General features: G+C 42.0%; 1 long non-coding RNA gene and 3 other non-coding genes across 4 annotated transcripts; all 4 read right to left on the minus strand.

Annotated features, from left to right (window-relative positions):
- Positions 1 to 10,222: 10,222 nt before the first annotated feature.
- Positions 10,223 to 10,296, minus strand: LOC111760721 (small nucleolar RNA SNORD113/SNORD114 family). Its single transcript, XR_002794329.1, has one exon. It is a non-coding gene; the product is annotated as a small nucleolar RNA SNORD113/SNORD114 family (small nucleolar RNA).
- Positions 10,297 to 11,091: 795 nt separating this feature from the next.
- On the minus strand, positions 11,092 to 13,609 carry LOC131277221 (uncharacterized). Its single transcript, XR_009184386.1, has 3 exons — positions 13,427 to 13,609; positions 11,776 to 11,907; positions 11,092 to 11,162 (listed from the first exon to the last, which is right to left on the minus strand). It is a non-coding gene; the product is annotated as an uncharacterized lncRNA (long non-coding RNA).
- LOC111760717 (small nucleolar RNA SNORD113/SNORD114 family) lies at positions 13,042 to 13,115 on the minus strand. Its single transcript, XR_002794327.1, has one exon. It is a non-coding gene; the product is annotated as a small nucleolar RNA SNORD113/SNORD114 family (small nucleolar RNA).
- A 2,202-nt stretch (positions 13,610 to 15,811) lies between the features above and the next one.
- On the minus strand, positions 15,812 to 15,884 carry LOC111760714 (small nucleolar RNA SNORD113/SNORD114 family). The gene has a single exon (XR_002794325.1). It is a non-coding gene; the product is annotated as a small nucleolar RNA SNORD113/SNORD114 family (small nucleolar RNA).
- Between the last annotated feature and the right edge of the window lie 1,435 nt (positions 15,885 to 17,319).

Genomic DNA, 17,319 nt, shown 5'->3' on the forward strand with positions numbered 1-17,319 from the left:
GAAAAAAAGATCACATCTAAAGGATGGAAATCAGAAAGGTTCAAGACTTCCCATTAACAACACTGGAAGTTAGAAGATAATGATATATGCTTTCAAAACTCTAAGAAAAATAATGGTTTCCAACTCAAAATTCTATACCCAGCTATACTACCAATGTCAGGGTGCAATGGACATTTTCAGATGTGAAAGGCCTCCAGAACTTCACCTCCGATGAACCCTTTCTCACAAAACTGATTGATGATGCACTCCAGCCAAACAGGGTAGTAAATCCAAAGAAGGAAACATGGGTTCTATGAAATTGGAGATGCAACCCAGTAAAGAGAATCAAGATTCCCTCTAGAAAAGAAGAAGGGTGGAAGTCCAAGATGGTGGCAGAACCCTAAAAAGTAACCAGTCTATAACTATACATGTAAGAGGGCACAAAGAATAGATTTCTTCAAAAAGATAAAATTGATGGGGGAGGGGGGATAAACATGACACACTTGAATATATTGAAAGACTTGCGATGAATGTGTGGTAAGTTCCTAAAAAACTAACAGACCAACAGAAGAAACAAACAAGCCAGAAACAAATATAATTACTAACTCCAAAGAAAACAAAAAGTTGTGAAGGAGAGTGCTACATTGTTCAACTGTCAAAAGTGTTTGCAACATTTTGTATCATTTATGTATCTTTAAAAAAAATAAAAAATCAATTGACAAAATAAGTGTTTGCACTGTCATAATAATCTAAACACTGAATGTTGATCAAATAAAAGTCATGAAATATGTTCACAGGATGGGCACAAGAAGCACACACACATCACATATATGTGGTGAAGCCAAGGTCATGTATGAAAGAGAGAAATCCTCATCTTCTATGGTTGAAATAGCAAGATAATGACTAAACTAAGAAAAAAAAATCAAAAAGTAGAAAAATAAGCATTTTACCTTGAAATATGGCTGAATATGTCTAGAGAATGAGTTGAAGGAGTTAAAAACTATTGTTTCTGTGGCGGTGGAAATCAGGATGGGGTTGAGGGAATTGGAGAACTGATCTTCTGTAATGAATAACACAGATGCAGGGCTGACAAATTAGAAAGTGAAAAATGCAAAGAACCTGAACTGGCAATTCCAATACCAATGTACAATAAGACAAGCAAAGAATTGCAAATGAAAATCATGAGACAACACGTTTTGACAAACTGACAAAGATTACAAAGCATGATAATCCTTCTTAAAACTAGTTCTGACAATTTATGTTGGCACAAATTTTAAGAGGAGCGATCTGGCCATAAATACTCAAGACTTTTAACGCAGCCATTCCACTTCTAGAATGAACTGCAGGAAACAAATCAGAGATATATATGAAGATCGAGAAACAAAGATGCCCATCCCAACTTTCAGAATTTAAAGTTATCAGAATATCCAATAAGAGCAAACCAATTAAATCAATTATGATAGTCATTTGCTAGAACACTATGTAACCATGAAAAATCACGACAGACAATTATTTAATGGCATGACATGGAAAAATGGTCAGCATATATAGTTAGGTAAAGATATTGATGTAAATGAACCCAATTAAAAATATGTATATATTTTACATGGACATGCATACTTTATATCTATGTGTATAAATACATTTCTATAGGGAAAAAATTATAGGAAAAAACAAAAGACCAGGAAGGCTGATCACCAAAATGTTGGCAATGTGTATCGCTGAGTGGCAGGAACTGAACCGGAAGCAATTCTAATTCTTCCTTTTGTTCTCTCAGCATTTTTACACAGCTTTTATAATAAATGCTTCTATCTTTATCAATGAGAAAAAAATATTTCTGAAAGTTATTATTTGCAATAAATGTCAGGAATTAGTTTCTTTTAGGGGCAAAACATTTGTCTCTTGCTTACTACATTCTCCATTAACAGTCATCATTTAGCAAAATGCAATTATCTACGGAACGTTAAAGAGATGCAGGGGTGGCCTCTATACCTGGTCATCTGCAAAGAAGGGTGTGGCCAGAGGCTGCCTGGGGTCAGCCCCCACCCACGTCACTTCCCGTGCCTTCTCCCTAGGGGCACATTCACAGCTTTCAGACCGTCCTCTCACGGAGCAGCTGGCAATAGCGACCCAGCCTTGGTTGGCAAACCTCCGCGTGGGAAGGATGTCCCTTCGGGCCCCTCTCGGAAGCCGTCGCAGCTCTGAAAAGCCCTGTCTTTCATTGCCTACAGTCTTTCTATTATTCAGACCACTATTGGGCCCTTCTCCCCAGGCATACAAGCATATTAGAGTGTAGCCAGGAAAAGCAGAACTCACCCAGCCACGCAGGTTCATGCCCATCGCGTCATCCCCTCGGAAGCCTTGTGCTCCAGCAGCCTCAGCTCCGCGGCTCCTTGCAGGACGAGAGGACAGTCACAAAACAAAAGCCAACCAGTGGGAGCTCATCGACAGTGCAGGAGCCCAAGCCGGGAATGGGGACAGGGAGGCGGGGCAGCCCCTGACCGCAGGGGGCTGTGATTCAATGAAATGTGGACTACGGGCCGGGGGGCGGGGAAGACTCCAGATCTGCGTGGGGGGGGCTCTCAGGCAGGTCTGGGGTGGGCTTGGGGGGCTCAGGGATACTGTCACAGAGTGGCCGGGGTGACAGGAGTCTGCATTTGGGACACGGGGAGAGAGGGAGGGTGGGTGCAGGGCGCGGTGGGCTGGGAGGCAGGCAGGAGGCGCCCACAGGTTTTCAGGTCTGCAGCGGCCACGGGGTGGACAATGGAACCAGTCAGGAGGCTGTCGAGTGCCCTGAGCAGGGGCAGGGGCTCTTGTGGAGAAGGGGTGGGTGAGGCTCAGGGTGGCGACAGGCCTTGGGTGCAGGCTGCTTGCAGAGGGGAAAGCAGGGAAAGGGACTCTAGGACCTCGGTTTTGGGGTCAGAGGGGCATGCGTGACGGGGGAGAGCAGATGCGGGTTTGGCCAGGCGGGTTGTGCTCTCGAGCTTGGAAGGGGAACGTTTATGCTGAAATCACCCCTGCCGGGTTTGTCTGCCACCTTAGATGTCACAGCCCCGGGGCGTTCCCCATCAACAGGAGGGAGCCACACACTGTCCCTGTGCTTGGCTCACATCGAGAATTTTGCAGAATAAATGGATTTCCTTCCCTATTACAGACAAGGAAACTGAACCTTGGAGGGTCTTTCCTGGAGGAGAAGAGAGAACAAGAGTCAAGAGAGAAGAGACCAGAGTCTCCCTGTCCCCAGAGTCAGCTCAGGGTGGTGTCCACTCACCGGAGCGTGAACACGGGGAGCCGTCTGGCCCTCTCAGGGGGTGCCCCTCCACCCCGCCACAGCACTGCCCAGCACAGCAGGCCCCAGTGAGGGAGAAGTGGGGAGGCGGGAAGACTGCTGGACGCTGAGTCAGAGCTGCCTGCCCGAATCAAGGAGCTCCTGGGGGGACCCGGGGCCTGGCACTGCCCTCCCAGGCCTTGATTTCCCCATCTGTGCAGTGAGGACCAGACGTCACCTTCCAGGGATGGTGAAAGGAGAAAGCAGCTATTGCTGATTTTATTTTTTCTTTCTGCTCCATGTCAGGGTCAACCAAGCTCCGGTTCTCAGCCCCACCTGGTACCTGCCCTCTTCGGGAATGGACTCCTCTAAGGCCTGGGGGCTGAAGCCCACCACTCACGCACTTGTCACATCGCTTTCAGAAGCACACGAAACACCCCTCTGGCTTCGGGAGGTTTTGAGGCTTCAGCCAAAAGCTTGAAAGAAGAGCTAACGAGGGTGACCGAGCTCACTCAAGTTTCATCCGAGAAGCAAAACCAAATTGTGGAATTCTGCCTTGCAAACCCTCAGCCTGCTCAGTGACAACCCAAGGTTTGTTTTCAATCTTCCCTTTATTCTCCGAGATGAGGCCCCAGCGACCCCACCAGCCAGACTCAGCTCTGGCCAGCGGCCACTGGGTTTCAAATTTTAAAACGGGCCTTGTGCTAAATGTTCAGTTTCAAGCCCTGGTCCGATTGCCCACATCCTGTCCAAACTTCCTGGGGGAGAGAGATTTATTTAAGAACGGAATAAAATCCCCATGTTCATGCCATTGAATGAAAACATGCGCCATCCCAGGCAATTTCAAGGACTAAGGTTACATATCTCTTAATGAGTCACAGGCGGTAGGCAAAGTGGAGCTGGCTGAAGACACAGGCCGGGCCCAAGTGACAAGGAAGAGCTAATCCTCCCTGCCAGGGGTCTAATCTGTCCCCCAATACAGCCTCACAATCATCCTTTTGTTCATTCATTTCTTCCTTCCTTCACTCACCAGCATTTTTACTGAACAGCTGCTCTGCACTGGTTCTGGAGAGTGGGGTGTCCGAGACACCCACAACCGAACACCCCCATTTGAGGAGCTCAGGATCTGGTTGGGGAGGCAAACTTCACACAGATGATGGCCAACCAAAAGGAGAGGTTTCTGAATAGCGGCCAAGTTCACGGCTATGTAGCAGATCAGAATGTGGGGTACAAACCCTCTTGCCATTGGGCAGTGTGAGGGAGGCCGTGGAGAGGATGGCAAGAACTGGCATAATGGCACAGGGGCACAGGGGCACACACTCGGAGGGTCTGCTGGGTGAGCCCAAGACCAGGAAGTATGGTAGGACACGAGGCTGGCTGCGAAGAGCCCCGAGCACGAGGCCAAGTGGCTGGCCTGCATCCTGGAGCCTACGGGGGGTACGAAAGGATCTTGAGGAGCATGGGACTCTTTGGTGGGCACGCTAGAAAGTTCCCACTGACCACAGGGAGAAGAACAGAGTGGAGGCAGAGTAGGAAGGGTCAACCGGAAGGCGTGAGCCCACGATGAGAGGAGCGTGGACTGGCACGGGGCAGGGGAGGTGAGGGTGGACGCAGGGGCTGACTGGGGAGGGGTGAAGGGGACAGAACAGGTGCTGGGTGGAGATGGGGAGGCAGAGGCAGTGGAGGGCAATACCTGGAGTAATGCCTGCTCGATTGCCAGGGCTGCGAGTCATCGAGCTGTCTGGGGCCTTCAGGAAACAGAATGATGTGTGGAGGAGAAGAAAAGTTCAAATCATATTCTAGTCTACCCTTCAGTGTTCACTTGAAAAAACATCTAAGAGAAACTGCTTGAACACTGACCAGGAGAGATTGAATCCTGACACTCGCCAGACTCAGCTTTAACAGGCGGGGAGCCTAAGTGAGGTGCAATGCTTTGCTGGCCATACATGCCCAGGTAAAACCAAGCAGTAACGTGAGAAACTCTCAAATCACCCATGTCTTGTGGCTCCAGGGAGCCCAAGTCCCTGGCCAGCGCTTGCCATAGCGACAGACTCATCCTTCCTTCCCTTCTTCCAGTTTCTCTCCCAAACAAGGAAGAAAAGCCGAGTGAGCTTGTTTTGGGGGTCAAGCGGTGACCACCAAACAAAACCAGCCCAAGGGGCCAGGCCCACAAAGGTTCCAGCATCTCGTCCTCGAATGGCAGGATCAATGGCTTAAAAGCTCTTTTCCACACAGGACATGAGCTGCACAAGGCAGCGGTGGTAGCTGTCTTATTTCTCTGTATTTACTGTACAGGCTCATAAAAGGGCCCAATACTTTGTGAGTAAATGAAAAAGCAAATGAATGATTAATTCACCAAACATTTCCTAATACCCAGACCTTCTGACTGGCCATAACAGCAAAAAAAAGACCCGTCCTTAATAAGTTCATTCCCCGCTGGAAGGAACCGACAGCTCATAATTAACAATGTAGTATGGGATCTGATGGAGATGTGAATGAAGGATGAATGAATACGAAAGAGCATATTTGAGCCAAGGCATGCGGGAAGCCATGGCAAGGGATTTAGGAGTGAGGGGTGGGAGACATCTGTGTCAGGCTTAGCAGAAGCCTGAGTAAACAGGAAAGAAAAATTACTTGGAAGATGTTGACTGCTGTGAGGTTGTATATCTCAGTTGCCCCAGGAATTCTGGGGAGTGAATGAGAACCTAATTGCTGTCCCTGTATCTAAACACATATACCAAATAAATCTTAAGATTCCAGCCAAAAGTCTTTAGGCTTGGCCCTGCTGGCCAGCCCAGCCCTCAGAGGTCCCACCTGCAACCACCCTGGCCTGAACTCCCCTCACGAGGGGCCAAAGCCGGCCCAATGGGAGACAGCCAACCCACGAGGGTCTAAATTAGGGTCCCAGGTGTCCAAGGTTAAAAAGGGGAAGCCTACCTGGTAAAATTGGAAGTAAGAAGAGTGAAGGAGGGTTCGGTCTTCAATTCAAATCCACATGAAGAGAACTATGTTCCAAGTGAGGTGGCCCAGCACCATCACCAAGGCCAAAGGAAGAATGCAAAGCTAGCAGTGAGGAACGGAATCCAGGGCAGGAGCCGGCAGAGACAAGAGAGGAAGGGGAGCGGAGCGGCCAGCGTCGGGCATGGAGCACATTCAGTGAAGGGAGGGAGCGAGGGTAGGAGGAGGAGGGTCTTAGGTGATTGCCCCTGGAAAGCTCCAAGATGCTGTGAACACACCCAGCCTGTTGCCTGTCCCTGGCAGGAGGGCACACTAGCAGACTGAAAGGTCTCTGGTCTGGGCTGACCTGTCCCATCCAAACAGGTATTCTTCCCAGAACTTAGATGAAATCCTCTACTCTTTTGGAGTGACGTAATTTTGATATCCTTTCCATTTGGGTGCTCTTGAATAAGAACACCAGAAATAGTCAATACTTTGTGTGGGGAAGGAGATAACTGGCAAATGTTTTTGAGGCATCTATTCCCTCCAGGTACCGTACTGTATACATGACACGTATTATGTCATTTAATAGACAGAGGCACTTCCCAGTTCCTGTTTAGCAAGCTCACGGCAGCCCAGTCAGGGAGGTGCCATGGTCCTCAGGGGACAGCCTCGCAGATGAAGAAGCTGAGGCAGACGCCTACAGGTGCTTCACATCCAACCCACAAACATGGTCCCACAACTAGCACAAGGAGGAACTTGGTTTGCTTGGAAAGGCAAGGAGTGGGGCAGCCACAACGGAGAGCGGGGCCAGCTCACAGGAGGCTGAGTTATTTTCTAACTCTTGGCAGAGCGAAGGGCGGCTTTCGGGAAGACCCGGGGCCTGCATTCCTCCATGCCAAGCCAATGTTGTCCAAGGATGGGCCAATGTCCAGGGCTGTCAGAACTGCCAGTATCCTGTCTCACCAGCTGGCACTGGACACAGGAAGTGGACTCCAGGGAGGATCTGCACTTGCACAGGAGGATGCCACAGACACACAACCCAGAAGGACTCCCAGGCCACTGGGAGAAGGGCCATCCTGGTTCCACAAAAGCTCATGTCTTTTTAGTTATTCGTTCATTCATTCAGCAGTAATTTACTGGGCGCCTACTAGGCTCAGGTTTGGGCAAGCACTGGGGAAACAGAGAAGAATTTGACCCAGTTCCTGGCCCTCAAAGCACATCAGTTTAGTGATGACAGGTAAACAAATGCCCATGACGGAGTGGGAGGATCAAAATATTTATAGTGTGCTCTAAGGTTGGGGCATGGCTAAGGCTCCTTGGAGCAGCCAGGGCAAGTATGAATTCACTCACTCATTGCCTCACAAGTGGATCACTGAATCACTCATTTCTTGACTCATTCATTTTTCACTCACAAAGCAGTTAATTTATTCAATTAAATATCGTTCATTAACTCATTCACTAACACATTTTTTATTCACTAACTCTAACATATCCTAGTCGTCCATTTACCTATTCCTTTATTGATTGATTGTCTCCTGCACTGACTTATTCATTAATTTATTTGACTGTTTCCTCACTGATTGATTGATTAATGTATTCACTCACTCATATTTGGACTTAACAGATCCACTGGTTCATGTAGTTGTTTACTCATTGACTCACTCATTGATTGATTCATCCATTGACTTACTGACTCATTCATTCCCTCTTACTAATTAACTTTCATTTATCCATTAATTCATACACTCACTAAGAGCTTCACTAACTCATTCATTTTCATTTAGACATTCATCTTTCATATATTGACTCACTGACCATTAAATCTTCCATTAATTCTCATTTTTACTTATTTACATACACATTGAAACATCCATTAACTCATTCATATATTTATTTAGTTATGATTGATCTGGTCACTCACTCATTCATAATTCATTCACTCATTTGTGTACTCATTCATTCATTTATCCATTTGTTTACTCAAAGATAACCCATTCACTAACTCACTGTTCACTCATTCTTTCTTTCATCATTTAATCAACTGCTCATTCAACAAATGTTTATCACTTCTACTCTCTGTGCTAGGCAGAGAATAAAATGACCATAACCTCGAACTTCTCATTGGCTCATAAAGCATCTGCAATTTGAGACTGAGCCAAGGGCACACCATTTGTGTTTCCGTAACAGCCATCTACTTGCTGTTCCATATTGCACTTTTATATTTATTTAAATACAAGTTTACATTCATATTTATAATAAAATATTATATGTTTTTATTATAATGCCAAAGAGCTCCCCAATGACCAGATTCATATATGAACATCATGCCCAACATTGGGCTTAGCATAGATTAGGATCAATATATACTTTTGAGCTGAAATTAATACCTCGATTTCAGTTATTTGTGCACTCTCTCAGATGAGAAGCACTGGAAACTTTTTAAACATGGGGTATAGAGATCTCCTGCCACTACCTCCAAATAAATCAGATAACCCAAATTTATACCTGATATTTGGGAAAATAATAATCCATGAGAGTGGCATGCAACACTACACAAAATATTTCAATAGTGCCTGCAGAACAGTATGACATGATACATAATGCTATTATAACAAGGAAACAAAAGAGTAATATTTCCTAGGTGTCAATGGATCAGAATTTGGACAATCACAATCCTTACTTCAAAGCACAATTTTAATACTCGTCTCTGATTTGCCCTCTTCTAGTTTAGCTTCTGAAAGATTTCATCATAAGACTACAAGCATTCATGAACTCACCAAAACACAAGAACAAAACCAAGAAATATTTTCTTATCTACCTCTGCCCTCCTTTCACACAGAGGTAACAGATTAACTCTGGTTAATCTCAGAGAAGCATGATTAGGTTCACCATAATTCTTGCTTCATGAAATTTTACCATTGGAGTACTTTTGGCCATATTAATTAACTTTATATATGTATGTATATGTTTTAATTATCACTTTCAAAAAATTAAAATCAACAACAAAGCATCTACTGTCAAACAAAAGAAAAAAAATGGACTATTATTTAAATCTTTCTGCATACTCCTTAAACAGAGTAGTATAATGGTGGACCCAAGTTAAACAAATCCTTGTTTCCTGACATAATAGCATTATTAATTACTATTATTATTATTAGTCATCGGTGGTCATTCTAATTTTACTAGTATATTTTTCTTTGTTTAATCATTTATTATTTAGCAAAATAATAAACCAAGAAAACACAACCCAAGAACAAGACGTTTGACTGACACAAAAATCTGTCCATACTCTCCTTAATCAAAGAGGTAATAGCCAGATCCTATTTTTTAATGGACTTTGGTTTTGCAAAATGAATTAATAATGATGCTAGTCAGAACACATTCTTGTCAATGGTCCTTGAATGATCATCTTGAGTTTATGATTGCAAGAAACTATTTATTCTTTTTTAAATAACATAGTCATCATCCATAAATGAAATGCTGAACCAAAATTAAGAATTTCAATCTTTTACTTACCCCAGTCTCTACTCTGCAGTCTTGAGTTACATCATTAAATAATCAAAATAGCCGAGATGCATCTATATTGTAGGATACAAAGCCGATGTAAAAAAGAATAAAATATACATTTAATTGGTTCATACTTGGAATCATTTAGTTAGCCATTATTTAATGATTTGTCTAATCACATTTTTTCCCTTAATAAATCAAACCTCCAGGAATCCACTTCGAACTAGAGGTACAATATTAACTATTAAATACCTCTCTCTGCTTCTTACACAAAGTGGTAAAAACTTTGATCTATTTTTTAAGGCACCAAAGTCTTTCAAAACTGAATTAATAATATTCCTTGTTTTAACATATCCTTGCAATTGGCCCAGGTTTTTACCTCTTTTTCTTTATTCATGAATATATTTGTTTAATGTGTCATTGATTTATTCAGTAATAACATAAGAACCTTCTCAAACCCCAGAACTAGATTCCTGAACTTTCCAGAGATCATTCCCAAAATATGAATCCACTAGTTTTCTTTTTCAAATGGACCTCAGTGGTGCAAAATATGATTGATCATAATTTTAATTCAGATGCATTCCATTGGCATCACTGGTCCAGCCATGCACTTCAGCATTTCATTTGAGCAATTTTTGAGATGCTACAATGAACAATCATGAACCCACCAAAGGACTCAACATCACCATCCCAGAATCCTCAGGACTGGGGAATGAGTGGTGGGCTAGACACGATTCTAGCAATGGAAGAACTTTCATCATTGCTGTGGAGGCAGTGGCGACTGGAGATTCAGAGCGCAAGGAGAGGGGAAATCACATGTAATGTGGAGGCATTTTCAGGACCTGGGAATTGTCCTGAATGACATTGCACTGACAGAGGCAGGCCATTATATATCTTGTCATAACTTACAAAGCGTGGGGGACAGAGTGTCAACTACAATGTAAACTATAAGCCACACTTAGAGCTTAGCGGCAATGCTCCAAAATGTGTTCACCGATTGTAACTAAATGTATCACACTAATGAAGGATGTCATTAATGTGTAAAAATGTGGGAGGGGTAGAGCACGGGTATATGGAAATCCCCTATATTTTTTATGTAACATTTATGTAATCTAAATATCTTTTTTTAAAAATTAGAAAGTATCCATTTAAAAAAAGTGACCCTAGTATCACAGCTATCTGACTCCATGCTCCTTGACCTCACAGCCAACAGCTGAGAGGTTCATTGTTAAAGGGCTTCTGTTGGGTGGAACTGGATTCACCAGGAACCCTGGCTCAAAAAACAATCCCATTGTTGATCTCTAAGTGATTCTATTTGATTCTATTCCCTGCCTTTTGATAATACAGCAAATACTGTAAATGACCACCCCAACCAAGACAAGAACTTCAACTATACTCACTTTGACTGCTACGCTCCTAATACCTAGAGGCAACTGTGAGCGTCTGATCCCTGCACAGCACATCCGTTCTGTGGAGCAGAGAGCAGATGGTAAGATTAACAGGAAATGAATATGTAGTGATAGTCAATTTTTTTTTAATTTAAAAATATCCAAGAGTATCTTTTGTCATTGTAAACTCACAACTTCTCTAGTAAAAAAAGGGGGAGCAGAGGGATGGAGTGCCGATGTAGCTCAGGGGTTGAGTGCTTGCCTCCCATGTACAAGGTCCCAGGTTCAATCCTTGGTATCTCCTTAAAAGTGTGGGGAGCAGGGGAGAGGGAAGGTGACATTCTACCCATCAAATGCTTCCCCATTTGATTTACTTAGCTTTTGGGGGTACATGAATTCAGAAACTGAGTTTTGGGTTTTTTTTTTTCCAGTTTCCTTAATGAAATAAATAAACCAGAAATAGCCATAGATCCAGAGCAAGTACATTGACTATTACTGGTCTCTGTCTGTACACCCTTCACCCAAAGAGGCAATATCCATGACTGACTGATTTATAAACAGACCTCAATTTTCCAGAATATTAAAAATAATAAAACTGCACAGTGTACTGTTTGGATTAATACGAATCCTTGGTCTACAACACAATCTAGTCCTTGGTCTTCTTTGATTTTGTGTACAGATGTAGCTACTTACCCATTTTTAACGCGGCAATGAACGCTCATGAACAAACAGCCCGCTCAAGAACGAGCACCCCATAAAACTTCCGTGAGTCCTCAGGCTCCTCTTCCAGTGACAGGCCAGCCACGACGTCATCGATGAGCACGACTTTCAGGAAGGAGAAAGTGGAAGTTAAGAAAAATGACCCATCCTAGATCTTGACTTTGCTCTGAAATTCTAATGGATGTGCAGTGAGCAAGCTCAGCTTAATCTTGAACTCTGAGTAATGTGACTTGCTACAATAGTCCCCCCACACAAAAGAACATCTTTTTTTAAATGACCTCAATTATTAATTTTACATTTAAAAAATTAACACCCTTAAAGTCACCATCTGAATCAAGAACAAAACTTGACCATGAAACTCATCAGTCTCCACGCCTCTACCTACACATGTAACATTTAAATCCTCTTTCTAAGTGGACCACACTTGGGTAGAATTAAATTCCTCTCAATAATTGTTTCAAACAGATTTTTTGGCAATGAACAAGGCTTGACCTTTATTTATGTGTTCATAAATTAATTTGACCAACAATACATTCTTTTGAACAAAACTGGACAGTGTTTAAATTCCCAGAAACCCAGAATGGAAATGCCCATTGTCCACATTTGTCTCCATCATCCCCACCCAAACTTGTAAAAGCCATTTATTTTTCCTAAGATGGACAGCAGCTGAGTGGAACTGATTGAATTATGACCATGATTTCAACACATGCTCATCATTGGCCTATATGCTGTCCCTTTGATCAATTCATTATTATTCAATTACAACGAAAAAAAAAAAACATATTTTCGCTTGCACTCAAGCACTGAATAATAGTGCTATTCAGTAACTATGCATCTTTGCAATGCAACTTAGTGAACCCAATAGCTCTTGTTATAACAACAAATTTTCACCCATGATCTATGCTTGGCCCTCTTTAATTTACAGAGTTGTGTGGTCACCTATTTAATACATATACATATTTTTTTTCTTATTTAGCAATAAAACAAGCAATAAACCATGCTTAGCAATAAACCATAGATTAGTGCTCATGCTTGTTAAATTTCATATGCTGGAGTCATCAGGACGTGGCCATACTTTTCTTCACTTATCTGTATTTGCTTAGCTCTTCATGCAATGATTCATTTACATTAAGACAAGAATTATTTACATAAGTGCAACGTTAGGGTAATTGAATATTCCTCACAACTGTCTATAGGCCCATTTTTCCAAAGGGGGAATAGCCTACATTTCTGTTCCTACTGGGCCTCGGAGTTCCAGACAGTACTTATCATCGTCCTTGACTCACATATCACTAGGCATTATCACTGCTCCAGGGGCGTCACTCTTTTTCTTCATACTTAATTTACTGATTAATTCATTAACTTATGACTAAAATATAAGTAAGTATTCATGAACCCCAAAAACTCCGTAAAGATGATCTCAGTTATCCCTAAAACCCTTCTACATGAAGATTCCCACAGAGACTAGACCCCTTTCTCTCCCAGAGTTTCATGTAGCAACATAGCATTTCCTATCAATCCCATGATCACTACTGGGCCATAATAGGCTTATCGATCGTATTCTGCGATTTTTAATAATATAGTGAATACACTGCCAAACCGAGACGAGAACGTTGACACTTACTCACAGTGGACTTCAGGTTTCCCACACAGAAGGCGACGGTAGAAGTCGTGATGATGGCCGAACGTGTGCCCAGATTAAAAAGGGAGGCAGTATCTTCCTTGGTCTTTGCATCCCACCTTTCATTCCTTGTTAGTCAAACAAATGTGGACTTTATCGATCATCTAGACCCTCAGCAGTAATTGGCATTTACTGCTGCGGGAGTTAAAGAGGTAAAACCCTTAACAACTTAGTATTTATTCCAAATTACATTAATAGTACTTCTTTCCTTACAAAGTATCATTATAACTGGACCATTTTTCCCCCCTTTTATCTTTATTCATTTAAATATCAGTTATGGGTTTTTTCATTGATTCTTATGTGAAAACAGCATTGAAACCCATGAATAAGGCAAGTGGAAGCACAAAGTTCTTGACTGTCTCTAACACCCGTCTAGAGGATTATTTACAGCAAGGGGGACAGACCAGATTGCACTTTGGGATGGACCTCAAGTTCAAGGCATGTGTCACCCATGGCCCATACACCACCAGTCATCAGTACTGATCCAGAATTTACCTACTTTCCTAATTCCATTTCTACATTTATCGATTAACTTATCAATTTACTACTACTAATAAAGAAACTTTGATTCTTAGAACTCTAAGAAAAAGAGCTTGATACACCTATTACCAGGCTACAGAAAAACTCGTCTTATCAATAGATCCCTTTCATTAATAGCCTTCAGTATTTCACATGTGATTAGTCAATATAATGTTTCATATAAATTCCATCTTATCATTGGCCAGGTATGGACTTCTTTCTTTATAATTCACATTTTTTAAGAACACAGCGAATACCCTTTAACAAACCGCCCCCACAAGGACTCTGAATATTACTCACATTGGCCTCCAAGCACCTAACACAGGGGCCGCCACGGAGCTCGTAACCACGGAAGAGAACATAAGTGAGCTCCCTCACGTTTCCTTCCTGACAAGTACAAAGCAGAGAACATGATAAAAAAGAGTGAGGCCTTCTATCTTTTTAGACAGAATGAGACTGGCTTTCGACATTTCATTTGCTCAGTCATTTCAGTATTTAAAAATTATTTTTAGTATTTATATATTTACTCTTAACAAAATGAACTACCTCAAACTTGACACCAATCAAGACCAATAAAATTGACTATTATTCATGAGCATACAGGATACATTGGTACCATATTTTGGGGATGGGTAGTCATTATAATTTATATTAATAGCTTTTCCTTATAAATGTTCATAGCTGGGCAATGCCTCACTCTTTGCCTCTTTATTATCTATGTATTTATTTGATGTTTCAGCCACTGAATCAACTATAATAATAGAATTAATATCAATGAACCCAAAGTAAAAGAACAAGATCCTTGCATATTCCTAAACAGAGGGAAGAGACTAGCTTATTTTTGTGTTGGACCTCAGACTTTCAGGCACATATTACTTGTCATCCGCGACTCATACTCACCTTGGTCTCCAACCTTCTAAACATAGCTGAACTCAACGCCATGGAGGAGTGCTCAGCTCACTTGGGTGGGTCATTCTGGGTGTACAAAACAGAGGAGATCATAAAAAGATTGAGACATTAGCCCCAGGGGCCCTGTAGTCCACATTTCATTAAGTCAGTCATTTAGGAGAAGGCTTTGGGGTAAGAGCTATTTCTATTTCTCTTATGAAAACAAGCAACATTCTAGTTCCTCTAGTCAAATAAAAGAACACTTATTTCTACAACCTGTATCATCCTCCACCAAAGAGCAAACACCTTTGAACCATTGAGCTTGTTGTAATTCAGCCTTTTCTTTCTATCTTAATGGCATTTCTTGCTTCAGAATATACTTTTTTTTTTGCTTTATTTTTTTAATGTTACATTCAAAAAATATGAGGTCCCCGACTACCCCCCACCCCTCTCACCCCACTCCTCCCCCCATAGCCACAACCTCCTCCATCATCATGAGACATTCATTGCATTTGGTGAATACATCTCTGAGCACCGCTGCACCTCATGGTCAATGGTCCACACCATAGCCCACACTCACCCACAGTCCACCCAGTGGGCCATGGGAGGGCATACAATGTCCGGTAACTGTCCCTGCAGCACCACCCAGGACAACTCCAAGTCCTGAAAACACCCCCACATCTCCTCTCTTCCTCCCACTCCCTACCCCCAGCAGCCACCATGGCCACTTTCTCCACACCAATGCCACATTTTCTTCGCTTACTAATCACAATAGTTCATAGACAATGCTTCATATTCTTTGTCACAATGATTCAGTCACTGATCTATGAGTATAAGCAAAAATTAATATCCTTTTACCTTCCAAACACCTGTCTATCTACATGATCACTTCCGAATAGGGAAGGGACTGGACTCCCTGTGCTGGACCCCAGAGTTCCAGACACCTGGTATTCGCCATCTGACTCACATGTCACTAGTGGGCATCACTGGGCCAGAACTGATCCACTTTCTTTTCTTATCTCTACATTTTTATTGATTAATTCTTCAATTTACGACTTGCCAATAAAGTCTATAATTCCCCAAAACCCAAGAAAAAGAAAGCAATATACCTAATATCTGTCTATTGAATAATTTGTCACATCAATAGATCCCATTTATTAATCATCCTCAGTGTTTCATGTATGCATTAGTAATATAACGCTTCACATCAATTCCATTTGAACATTAGGCCAGCGTTGGACTTCTTTGATTATGTATCACACTTTTTAAAAATATAGGGAATACCCTTAAACCACCTCCCAAAGCAAGGCAAGAAATTTAGCTATTACTCACTTTGTTCTTTACGCTCCTAGCCCACAGAGCCAAGCTTCGAGCACGTGACCGCGGAAAAATGCTTAACTCAGCTGAGTGACTCCATTCTGAGGAGGAGATGATAAAAAGATGAAGACATTTCCCCATGGATCCCTCTTTCCTGCATTTAATTTAGTCAGTCTCTTAGATAGTCATGATCTGATCGTTCCATTTTCTCTTGGAGAAATTACTACAGCACTTGCCACTGACCCAAAAATTCAATATTTCGTATATGTCTATTAATGCTATTTCTTGCCTCATAACATATTTTCATGAATGGACAAGGCTTCCGCCTCTACATCTTTATTTATTTCAATATTTGATTCTTTCACAGGTAAGTTAATCAGGAATCAAAACCAGAGACCCAAAGAACAAGAAGATGCCTGTGGACTCCTGACATTGTTACCTGCTTGGTGTCTCCAATATGGACTGGTCAGTACAATGCTACACATCATTACCATTTTAACATTGGTCCATGATCCTTTTTTATTATATTTGCACTTGGATTGCACATAAAAAGTCCATAAAACCAGGACAAGAACTTTATTACTCACACTGGTCTCTCCACGCCTAAAACACGGTGGCAACCACAGAACTGGGGACCACGGCAGTTGTATGAGCACGTTCTAAGGAGGAAAAGCAGAGCAGGTGATAAAAAGATTGGGATCATCTATTATTCACTGATCCTTGTTTTCCTTATTTAATTCACTCAGTCAAGAAGGTATTAGTAAGTGAAGTAAGTAATAAATAGTACTAATATCATTTTAGGAACAACATCCAACTTGCCACTGACAAGGAATAAAAACATTGCCTATTATACTGTGTCTATAGTCTTTACTCAAAGAGAGGCTACTCTGCAAATATTCATTTCTTTATCAAATTAAAACAAATATAAATTATATGCATAAATATATATGCATTGCCTACTCATTTTTTCATGAATGGATAATATCTCCCCCTCTGCATTTTTATTTTTTTAATGTTTTATTATTTCACTGATCCATTTATAATAATACAATCATGTCCAGAACCACAAAGACCAACAGAGGATCCTTGTCTGTGCTAATTTCATGCAATAA

The sequence above is a fragment of the Dasypus novemcinctus genome, chromosome 3, assembly GCF_030445035.2.
Source record: "Dasypus novemcinctus isolate mDasNov1 chromosome 3, mDasNov1.1.hap2, whole genome shotgun sequence".
Lineage (NCBI taxonomy): Eukaryota > Metazoa > Chordata > Mammalia > Cingulata > Dasypodidae > Dasypus > Dasypus novemcinctus.